Source organism: Alexandromys fortis, unplaced genomic scaffold, assembly GCF_014885135.2.
Source record: "Alexandromys fortis isolate MF-2015 unplaced genomic scaffold, M_Fortis_MF-2015_v1.1 scaffold_133, whole genome shotgun sequence".
Lineage (NCBI taxonomy): Eukaryota > Metazoa > Chordata > Mammalia > Rodentia > Cricetidae > Alexandromys > Alexandromys fortis.
Window position 1 is genome coordinate 275,186 of NW_026068030.1, and position 12,110 is coordinate 287,295.

The following is a 12,110-nucleotide window of genomic DNA, read 5'->3' on the forward strand; positions in this document are numbered from 1 at the left end:
TCGTGCATGGTGTGTCCTTATAACCAAGCACAACTTTTGAATACATCCCTGACTTTTCATGAATTGAATGTGTTTATTGTATAGAGAACATGAGTTTGAGGCCTGGATTTGGTGTCCTGCCACCTGCCTTCTCTGCAAGCTGGAAGTGGAAACAAGGCAAGTAAAGCCCTTGGGACTTGCATGTGACCAAAGCTTGCTCACTAGGACTGTGGAGATCATGATTATAACTTTGGCTTCTGATCTGTATGAGCTCCACACCCTCGTAAGATGGGCTGCACCAAGTGGGAATCATATGACATTTATTCTTCTGTCCTAAGGCCAATTTGATCAATAAGCCCAGAAAATTGTGCAATTTACTATTTATTTCTTCTTCCTTTCTGTCTGATTTCTATATATTTGGAGATTCTAGCCCTGAAAGGGATCTTGGCATAAATTGTGTGCATGTTTGATGAGAGTAATCCTTTCTAATCACTATATCTGATGTGTCATTTCTCTTTTCTTTCATTTAAGAAAATAAATATATTTCATCCATTTTTTTGTAGTTTGGATCACTTTAATTATGTACAATTCACTTTCTTTGACATAAGGAAGAAACCAAAAGAAAATCTTAGTTCTGTTTTAACTCAAAAAAGCATATATGTATATATATGTATACACACACACATATATCACATCGCAGTCCTGTGTGCACAAACACATGCACACCATGAGAAGTTATATACCCCAGCACACTTATATGCACACCATAAGGAGCCATCTACTCCAACTCCTGCTACGAAGAGAAATGGCCTCTTTAAAGAATTGCTTCCTAATTCTTTGACTTAAAGTTTTTCATCAGAACTTGACTCAGAGCAGCCTTCACATCCTTGTTCCTCAGACTGTAGATGAGAGGATTCAGCATGGGGGTCACCACAGCATAGAAGAGCACCACCACCTTGTCCTGCTCAGCAGAGGCTGTAGAGAAGGGCTACATATAAGTGAAGAGGGCCATACCATAAGACATGGAGACCACAGTCAGGTGTGAGGCACAGGTCCCAAAGGCTTTGTGGCGTCCCTGGGTAGAGCGGATCTTCAAGATGGCAGCCACAATGTGGGCATAGGACAGAGAGACCAGGCAGCAGGGCACCAGCAGCACCACCACACTAGAGGCCAGTATCACCACCTGGTTGAGGGTGATGTCCACACAGGCCAGCCTGACAAGGGCCAGTGTCTCACAGGCCACATGGTTGAGCACGTTGTGCCCACAGGTGGGAAGGCGCATTGTGACTGCTGTCTCCACAGCAGAATTAACCACACCCACAAGCCAAGAGACACCTGCCAGAACCATGCAGAGCCTTGGACTCATGACCAAAGTGTACCGTAGTGGATCACAGACAGCCACATAGCGGTCATAGGCCATGGCAGCTAGAAGCAGGAACTCAGTCCCTCCTAGGGCCAGAGCAAAGAAATGCTGGATCCCACATAGGGCAAAAGAGATGGTCTTCCTCTCCATGAGGAAGTGTGCCAGCATCTGGGGGACCCCACTGGAAGTGTAGCAGATGTCCACCACTGACAGGTGGCAGAGGAAGAAATACATGGGCAGGTGGAGTCGTGGGTCCAGTGCAATCAGGAGGACGATGAGTCCATTGCCCAGCAGAGTCAGCAGGTATGTGGCCCCAAAGAGAACAAAGAGTCCAGCTTGGATGTGCTTGTCACTGGTGAGACCCATCAGGATAAACTCACTCACCCAGGTCACGTTTTCTCTCCACATGGAGCAGCTGGGTCAGCTGGCCAGGCATAGGGGAAGGACAAGTCAGGGAGGGCAAGTACAGGTGCCACCATAGGTCATGCACTGAGTCCTAGGTTGTGATTGGTGATTAGAGCTGGACCTGGGACATAGCCTGGTTCTTTAATTTGGGCGAGTAGGGAAGAATGTAGTTGAGACAGAGGAGGAAGAAAGACATGGCTGCTGACCCAAGTGTATTTGGCTCTGAGGAGACAATTCCACTTCAATCATCCTTCTACTCCAGGACTCTACAAATTGAAACAATGTGATGGCGGCAATCTGTCAGGGTAGAAGGAAAGGGAACAAATACAATGGATGGTGGAAAAGAGGAGAGAGTAATACAACAGTAAAACATGAAAGCAAAAGAAAACCTCAGGAAGGAAGATGTGAAAGTGCTAAAGGTCTTAATGAAAATGGGAAATAGCAAAGAAAGGTAGATTCTTCAATGTCAGACAGTAGCTGCGCAAGTCTTACAGGTACTACTGGGTATGGAAGGGCTGCTTCCACACTCCTGAATGCCATTTTGTAAGCATCCATTCAGTTGTACTTCCTATTCCCAATAAGTTCCAGTCTAAATGATGGTGTAGAAGAGAATCCTTTCACATCTTCCTCACTGCACCCATCATCCCCAAGGAGGGACTCTCTTTGAGATGGGAATCTGCTGTGTCCTGGAAATGGTGTGGGGTTTCTTTGTTGCTGTTCCTGTCTGTGAGAGAGAGAGAGAGAAAAAAAAAGACAGACTCACAAATCCTGCTCTCTTGGTTCTCGTAATTTAACCAGGGACACAGAGATTAATTTAAAAATTACAAAATTAATTTAATTGTGTTAAGCATTATGAAAGGAACAAGGTCAGTGCTTGGATAATTAAATTTCAGCCTTCATAATTAAATTATCATTGTGGATGTTCCTTACGTCGTTATTACATGTAACTAGTCTGGGAAGTGTTGAGCATTTATTTAGCTGTTTAAGAAGGTGATGAAAGGGTGGTGTGCCGAGAGCTTCTGGTGAGTCGTGGGAGAAGACACACCGACACCAAGGGGGAAATGATGAGAAAACTCTCAATCTTTTCACTGTTGCGAGTTCCCCTTCCTCATCTGAGTTTGCACTAGATCGTCATATGTCCACCATGGTGGCTGACTGGTTCTTGGGGAAATCCAATTAAATTCCCTCAGATTTCTTACTGGCAGTATAATCTCTAGGTATACTTCTTTTACTTAAGATATTTAACAAGAAAATAACTCATTTATTGGAAAATGTATTGAACATACCAGGCTCCATGCTCTCGGCCAGTCTTTGGGAAATCTTTCCTTTTAATATTAAGACTCTGTTCTTTGGAAATCAGTGGGCACACAGAATCAAATCAGAAATAAAAGAAATGGACCTTAGTGCTTTCTTTGGAAGTCAATGAACCGGTTTGTGCATATACAGCCAAGCAATATAAATACTGTATATTATCCTTAATACAGCTACAGCAGAGCCACATCATCAAACACAGGAGTTCTGTAAAGCATAATTCTGTCCTGATTTCCCCTGGCTGGAAACAGAGGGTAGATGGCCTACCTAAATTTTTGCAAGCAAGAGTAGAGAGTTGCTGTACAGTGCAGGCAGCTCTGGCCTCTCTTTGTCTTTGATCCTGACCAGAAGATATCACTGTGGCAACCGTGACAGGTAGAAAGTGTATTTAGGTCGAAACAGACAAGATCGCCTGGCAAAATTGGGAGCATAGGGGTAGGATGAAAAGAAAGGGTGGGAGAGGAAGAGGGGGAGAGAAGGAGAGGGTTAAGAAGAATTTGAGGGAATGGGATAGCTGAGAAGAAGGAAGGACAGAGATGAGAGCAAGGAAGGAGATATCTTGATTGAGGGAGCCATTATAGGGCTAGCAAGAAACCTGTCTCTAGAGAAATTCCCAGGAATCCACAAGAATGACCCCAGCTAAGACCCTAAGCAATAGAGGAGAGGATGCCTGAACTGGCCTTGCCCTGTAGTCAGACTGATGACTATCTTAAATATCACCATAGAACCTTCATCCAGCAAGTGATGGAAACAGAGGCAATGGCCCTCATTGGATCACTGGACTGAGCTTGCAAAGTCCAGTTGAAGAGTAGGAAGAGTGAGAATATGAGCAAAGAGGTCAAGACCATGATGGGTACACCCACTGAAACAGTCTACCCGAGCTAATGAGAGCTCACCAATTCCAGCCAGATTGGGAAGGAACAAGCATAGGACCAAACTAGTTTCTTGGGTTGTGGTTGACAGTTGCATGTCTGGGGCAGACTGAGGGGCCACTGGCAATGTCACCAGGATTTATCCCTACTGCATGTAATGGCCTTTTGGGAATCTATCCTCATTGGGTAGTTGGGAGGGCCTTGCACCTTCCCCAAAGCAGTGTGCCTTACCCTTTCTGAGGACTGGATATGGGTAGGGTGGGAGGGTGTGTTGAGGGAATGGGAGGAAGGGAGGGGGTGGGAACTTGAATTGGTATGTATAATTAAAAAAAGATAGTTTGTTTTCTTTTTAAAAAATGAATAAAAAAGAGAAAAAAGAACATGACTTTAGGTTCCTAGTAAAGGTTAGTGGGTAGGATTAAGATTAAGAGGTGTTGGATGGGACTCAGAGCACTGGGACAGTCCAGAGCCCATCCACTGAGTCAGCAGAGGAAGTGGTTCAATTTAGACTTGTTACCATTCCCAGATCACTTGTTGCTGTAGACAGAATCCTCATCTTCTGACTAGTGTGAATGATCCAGATCCCATCCAGATTGTGGTCAATCCTGCTAGAAATAGAAGTAAACATGAAGGTCTTATCTCCTCCCTCTTGTTTTATATCTAAAGAACCCAGGGGACCAACTGAGGTCACCTGCTCATGTCTCAAATTCACCTCAGGACCAATTTGAAGCTGTAGTTATGATCTCAGGTGTTTCCTAACTTTAAGTGAGAGGCAGAAGTGGTTGTTGACAGATATAGTCTAAGGATAAGTATACTTGATGGCTATAGATGGCAGATCTAGAATGCTATCTATCTTGCCTTGTAGAGCAGGCAATGCATTGAATGTGCCGTCAGGGGATCTGAGGTCCAGCTTGTCTGTTTGAGGAGGCTGCCCTGTTACAGGCTTCTTGACTTCCCTACCTTTGTTTTCTTCATTGGAAACACTGAACAACAACAAATAAATAAAGCTTTCTGCAGAGTATGTCAAGTGAGGCCAGATGAACCAGTAAACATGAATGCATCTTGGGAAAACACTCAGTAACTCCCTACCGGGCACTGTTCCTACACTCAGAAAGTCTACATCACTTTTCTATCTATGAGCATGAGGACAAGTGGCAGTAGGAAGTCCAGGAGATCAGAACGCTAACAGAATAGGGGAGGGACACAAGGTCAGTTACAATAACTTCTAATGACCAAATTTAATTGCAAAAGCCATGTTTCAAAATATTTCAGAAACCAAGGCAGAATCTATGTATAATCAGTGTCCATACCACTGTTATATAAAGAATGAACTCAGCATCTGTTTCTTCTAGTAATATTTTGATGTTGGTTTTATAAAAGGACCAACTTCTTCTTAATATATAGTCTTGTTCTCAGCTTCTTAGAATAATGAGGGAATTTCATTTTGCCTTTCTGAAATTGATAAACATATGCTGTGTACTGGCTAGGACCTGACCTGTGGCAGGAGCAGAGAATATAAGGGTGAACGAGCCCTCTGTCTCCAGAGACTTATTCTTGCAAGGAAGAAGGAGAGATGGTGTCACTATGCCCTACTCAGAGAAAGTCCCAACATTGCCTCAGTAACTGAAGACAGGTCCTGACTGTGTCCCAGGCAGTAGAAACATAGAAGTTACAAAGTAGAACTAAGAACCAATGTTTGCTCCTCTGAACTGGAAGTGGTGGCGCGAATGGTAGGACAATGGGACCTGACTTTCTGCCTGCACAGAATTTCATCTTTGTCTAATTTTCATCAGTTACACAGCTAAATTACACAGTTCTGTAGCATAGATTATTTTTCACCTGTTCAGTTCAGCACATTTGATTTGATAAACATTAAGATTCCATCTAGTTAGAGAGGCTTGTGATAAACATTTAATGTGATAAAAATTTAATATTAAAAATCTTTATGGGATTTTAAGGCAGCATATTAGGAAAACAATTCTCTGATCTTTCATAACTCTATATATACTGTATATATAAATTATATAAATATATATAAATTGTTAGCAAGAAGTAAGGGCCAGGGGTGAGAGACAGATCAATATGGATGAAGGAGCCTCCCTCCAAGTTTTACAGTTTGAGTCTGATCCCTGGGATCCACATATATAGAAGAGAGGACCAACCCCTATACAAGTTGTCCTCTGACTTCCACTTGCATGCCATTTTTATGTCCCCACATAAATAATGAATTATAAAATAAATTTAAAAAGAGGGGCCACTAAGATTCCTGTTTTAGGATTTAGGTCACACATATAACTGTTTTTGAGGTGAGTTTGGTAAGTGAAATTTCTTGTCTTAAAGACCAAGGACTAAAGAAATAAGGATAAGAGGGCATATCACAGTCACCAAGGCCAGCTGGACTGTGACTGAAAAAGCATGGGATAAAACCGGACTCTCTGAACATGGCGAACAATGAGGGCTGATGAAAAGCCAAGGACAATGGCACGGGGTTTTGATCCTACTTCATGTTCTGGCTTTGTGGGAGTCTAGCCAGTTTGGATGTTCACCTTCCTAGACATGGACTTTCCACAGGGCATGGAACCCTGACTGCTCTTTGGACAGGAGAGGGAGGGGGAGAGGAGTGGGGGTAGGGGGAGAAGGGTGGGAGGAGGGGGAGGGAAATGGGAGGCTGGGAGGAGGCGGAAACTTTTTTCTTTTTCTCAATAAAAAAATTAAAAAAAAAACAAAAAAAGAGGGTATATCATTAGTACTGGGAAAAACCAGTTGGTCCAAAGATAAAGTACTTGTCCTCTGATATATGAGCCTCTTTCCAAAGTCCATCTCTCATAATTCTTACAGTGTGATACTTACTAACAAGTTTTTTGTTTCATATTTTTTTAGCTGGATCAATATTACACCTACTTTAGTTCCTTAAAAATTATGCTATTGGTACTGGGCAGTTGAGAATATTTACTATGTCACCTTTTAGAAAAGATGGGTTCCATACCATCCTTTGGGTCATTTACAAACCCTTTTTCTCGTCCATTCCTTCTTACTCCAACAATACAGATGTTTCAAGGCCAAGAAAATAGCCATTGAGCTCTAATACTTTGTCCCAGGAGTGTTTATCTATGTATTTAGAACATTTCAGTTATATTGTGTATTGGATGACTGATTGGGAAGGAGGACTCCGTCAAATGACTTACATAATCTAAATCACTATTTTTAAAATGTCTAGCTGCAGCCAGAAAAAAAAAGTACCTTAGAGATTAGAAAATCAGTCCTGGAAGCTCCCAAAGGTTTGTGCTCCTTCATCTCACCACCTCCTCTGAATGCTCTCTTTGGGCTGGCCATTGATGCTGGTACTCACATGGTGTGCACCATTCATTTTGGCTGGGCTTGTGGCTCATCTCTTAGGAAGTCCTTGAAGCACTTGCCATTTGTCTTCTTAGGCGCGGAGGTTTTACTTTGTCGGTCTGAGCTGAGAACTTTCAGAGCTTAGGTATCCCCAGAGAGCAATTACTTTGTCTTGGTGTATTCTTGTACACTCTTCCTCAGTTACATCTCTGTCACCCACCTTTCTTTCTAAAGTCCCCTTTGGGATCAACATTTTGAAAGCTTCTTGCCTCAACTTTTAATTACTCTTCTAGTTTCTAAGGTAATGAGACGATCTATGGCTCATTTTATACTCAGAGAATTTTGGCAGGAGTCTGGATAAAAGAATTATTTCTCTGACCTGGTGTGAGAAATTGAAATAAATTGGGTTTTATGTTACGGTTTTTGATCCATTTTGAATTGACGCTGCAGTGTGTAAGTGATAAGAATCAAGTTCCAGTTTCTACACATGTATCTAATATCCCCAGCAACCACTTGTTAAAGAGACTGGCTGTCTTCTTTTGACCCATGTCGAGAATCTGATGGCTGACATTACATCGATTTATTTTTGTCATTTTTGTTATGAGCCTTTGCCTGTAGCAGCTGAGCCATCTTTTCTAGCCCTAAATTTTGTTTCTGAATCAGTCAGGAAAAAGTGAGATGACTCTTATTTCTACAGGTATAGAACACAAAAGGCATTATACTAAGTGAGAAGCCCAGACACAATAGCGTACATCCTTTATGACTACATTTATACGAAACCCTAAAAGTTGATGAGTCTGTAGATGGAAAACATCATCATACTTGTCAGGAGCGGGGAGAAGGAGTGACTTCCTTGTTGGAATGGTGATTTGTTGTGGGTCTGGAAAGAACGGTCCAAATTTGGGAAGGCATGAGGTTGTATGACATTATGGGGATGCTGAATGTCAATGAAGCAAAAAGCTTAACTAGAAACTTAGTGTCTGCTCAGTTCTGTCCTGATCTTTTACTCAAACCATTTTCAATGCAGGCATTAAAAGTTAGAATTGTTCTAAAATATGCTATAGTGTTTATTTAGTTTTTTTGGAAAGATCGAGATCTATTAAGTGATATCTAATTATGGTTTTAAAAAAGTTGTTTTAAACATTAGTTAAGATCAGATCATCACTGTCTTGTTTTATCATCTTGGGTGATTGGAACTCAGTTATTTTTGGTGTTTGTTAAGGTATTTCTGGTGGAGAAACAGAGTTCTTTCCTTATGGAATACCTTAATCACCCTGACTATGTATGGGCAGTATAGCCTTCTGGTCATGTGTGTGTGCTGAATCCATTCCCAAGGGTTAGTAAGAGGATGCAGTTAGACACAATTGTTAGACGTCTATCTGAGGTCCTTAATGTGGGACTTTCTGACCTGCCATTCGCCTCCCTGAATTTTGGAAAGAGAAAGAAGAAATGGGATGCCTGTGGGATGTGCTCATGCCCAGAGCTGTGGATTTCATAACAGTCACCAGTCCTGTGTGTGGTCTCCACTCTAATAAAATGGGCTGGACCATGTATCAGTCATGTGATTCATGGACTTTCCTCTGTATATGTTCATGTGTGTGTGTGTGTGTGTGTGTGTGTGTGTGTTCATGAACACACGTGCATGTGGATGTACAGTGTGTAAGGACATGTGTCTTGGGTATCCACCTATGCGACCAATCACTTGACCAGTGGGTATCGGGAATCTTACTCTCTGTGCCACTCCACTGAATTACAATTGATGCATTCTACCACATCAATATCAATCTCTTAAGTTTTTTTTTTTTTTTTTAAAGTTTTCATTTCTTTTCTCTTTATTTTATGTGTATGGGTGCTTTGCATTTACGTGTGCATATCATCACATGGTGCCTGGTAACCACAGATTCTGGAAGAGAGTGTGGAATCCCCTGGAATTGGAGTTGCAGAGAGCTGTTAGCTGCCTTCGGGAGCTTGGAAGCAAACCCAGGTACTCTGTGAGAGGAGGAAGTGGTTTGTAACTTCTGAGCCATCTCTCCAGGCCCCACAGCCCTCATCTGATGTCAGTTATGGGCATCAAACAAACTCAGATTCTCATGCTCGCCCATCATGTGCTTTTCTGACCAACTTCCAGCCTCAGCTCAGCTTCTGTACTTCTGACTAGAGCCTGTTGATTGTGCAGCACAGACAAGTTTGAAGCTTGGAGGTTGATAATTTTCTTTTCTCATTGACTGAAGAAAAGTTAGACACATATTTATAGACTTGAGGAAGGAAATAGACCCCTACCATTTGTTTGTTTGTTTATTGATTGATTGATTAATGGTGTATGTATGTTGTGGCAGGTACGAGTGTGCCATGGTAGATTTGTGGAAGTCAGAGTACAGCTTGTGAGACTGAGATTTTTTTCTTTCATCCTAGGGATCCAACACAGGCCACCAGACTTGGGTTCAAGTACCTTAACCCACAGAGACATCTTGCCATCCAAGAACTAGAGTATTGACAAGATAAGTTGTGGGCATAGCTCTGATGTCCGAACTAACCTTCCATTATACTGTGTTGTTTTCTCTCTTTGTTTCAATTGAAAACACACACACACACACACACACACACACTTCATTTAACTTTCTGCATAGCATTTGCATCTTAAAGATGCAATGATTCATTTTCTTTGAAATAAAATAGGGGTCAAAATAAGGACTAAGACAAAATTCTGTTTTCTTTTACCTCAAAGAAGCATTATGTAGATTTAGGTCCTGATACCTATGCCCTTACACACATACACAGTCACACTTAAGAGGAGGTCACATGAGTGGTTCATACCCAATGCTGGTCGGGATTAGGAAAGTAGAGTCAATGACAGGCATTGGTGTGTGCCACATACATGACCTACTTGTAAGCCTGTCCACAGTCTTCAGAAGGACACCCTTTTCTTTAGAAAATTGTCTCCTAATTCAATGCTTTGACTCAAAGTTCTTCATCAGAACTCGGCTCAGAGCGGCCTTCACATCCTTGTTCCTCAGACTGTAGATGAGAGGATTCAGCATGGGGGTCACCACAGCATAGAAGAGCACCACCACCTTGTCCTGCTCAGCAGAGGCTGTAGAGAAGGGCTACATATAAGTGAAGAGGGCCATACCATAAGACATGGAGACCACAGTCAGGTGGGAGGCACAGGTCTCGAAGGCTTTGCGGCGTCCCTGGGTAGAGCGGATCTTCAAGATGGCAGCCACAATGTGGGCATAGGACAGAGAGACCAGGCAGCAGGGCACCAGCAGCACCACCACACTAGAGGCCAGTATCACCACCTGGTTGAGGGTGATGTCCACACAGGCCAGCCTGACAAGGGCCAGTGTCTCACAGGCCACATGGTTGAGCACGTTGTGCCCACAGGTGGGAAGGCGCATTGTGACTGCTGTCTCCACAGCAGAATTAACCACACCCACAAGCCAAGAGACACCTGCCAGAACCATGCAGAGCCTTGGACTCATGACCACAGTGTACCGTAGTGGATCACAGACAGCCACATAGCGGTCATAGGCCATGGCAGCCAGAAGCAAGAACTCAGTTCCCCCAAGAGTCAGAGCAAAGAAAAGCTGGATCCCACATAGGGCAAAAGAGATGGTCTTCCTCTCCATGAGGAAGTGTGCCAGCATCTGGGGGACCCCACTGGAGGTGTAGCAGATGTCCACCACTGACAGGTGGCAGAGGAAGAAATACATGGGCAGGTGGAGTCGTGGGTCCAGTGCAATCAGGAGGACGATGAGTCCATTGCCCAGCAGAGTCAGCAGGTATGTGGCCCCAAAGAGGACAAAGAGTCCAGCTTGGATGTGCTTGTCACTGGTGAGACCCATCAGGATAAACTCACTCACCCAGGTCACGTTTTCTCTCCACATGGAGCAGCTGGGCTGGTTGACCAGGAGTGGAGGAAGTATATTCAAAGACAGGCAAGTAAAGGTATCATTATAAGTCTCGCACTATGTCCTAGACTAAAGTTGAAACTAGAGCTGGGACACAGCCTGGTTCTTTAACCTAGGTGGTTAGGGCAGGAAGTTGTGAAGACACTGAAATGACTCCCCTGAGAAAATTGAGAAAAAGAAAGGGGTGGGGCAGTGGGGTAAGGGGAGACTGGCATGGGGCACTTTTCTCTAACCCTATCATGTGGGAGTTGCATTCAGGAGGAACAGAGGTCAAGAACAGTATGCCTTACAAAGGGTGTTTGAGGCCGCTGAACAAACAAACAACAAAAACACTGTGGGAGGAAGGGAGACTTGGCTTCTTATACTAACGTGTAATAAGCACTCCTGATTTGTCCATTAATTTATAGCACCCTGTACAATAACTGTTACATAACAAGTAATCAATCAATGTGGTAGGAAAGATAATCCATAACAAGGGTGGGGTAAAAGAACAGAGTATTGTAGAAGTAAAGAAACAGTAAAGTAAAACAAATGCCAGGGAAAAGGCATGGGCATGGGGAAGGTAGTAATGACAGTGAAGAGGACAGAAAGGCAGGCCCTACAATGTGAGGCAGCAGTGGTCCCGTCTTCCCATTAAACATACAGTGAGAATAGGGATGCTTTAGGGATTTTTAGCATCATTTCCTACATCCCAGTTCTGTTGTTATTCATGCTTCTCGTAAGTCAAGGTCTCAGCCTTGCAGGGAATCCTCTCACGAGCTCTTTATTTCATGAAGCAGTGCTGGTACTTATGCCCCTGAGATGAACATCTATTAAAGAGCGACTGTGTTCCAGAAAACAGGCAGGGCATTTGGTATCTGTCTGCCTGAGACATGGGACTTTCTTTCTTGGATCTTATAATTTAGGGATATAGAGATTAATGTCAGAAGTTAA

General features: G+C 43.1%; 2 pseudogenes; both read right to left on the reverse strand.

Moving 5' to 3' along the window:
* Nucleotides 1-808: 808 nt before the first annotated feature.
* On the reverse strand, nt 809-1,750 carry LOC126515095 (olfactory receptor 2F1-like; annotated as a pseudogene).
* Nucleotides 1,751-10,211: 8,461 nt separating this feature from the next.
* On the reverse strand, nt 10,212-11,153 carry LOC126515096 (olfactory receptor 2F1-like; annotated as a pseudogene).
* Nucleotides 11,154-12,110: the final 957 nt, after the last annotated feature.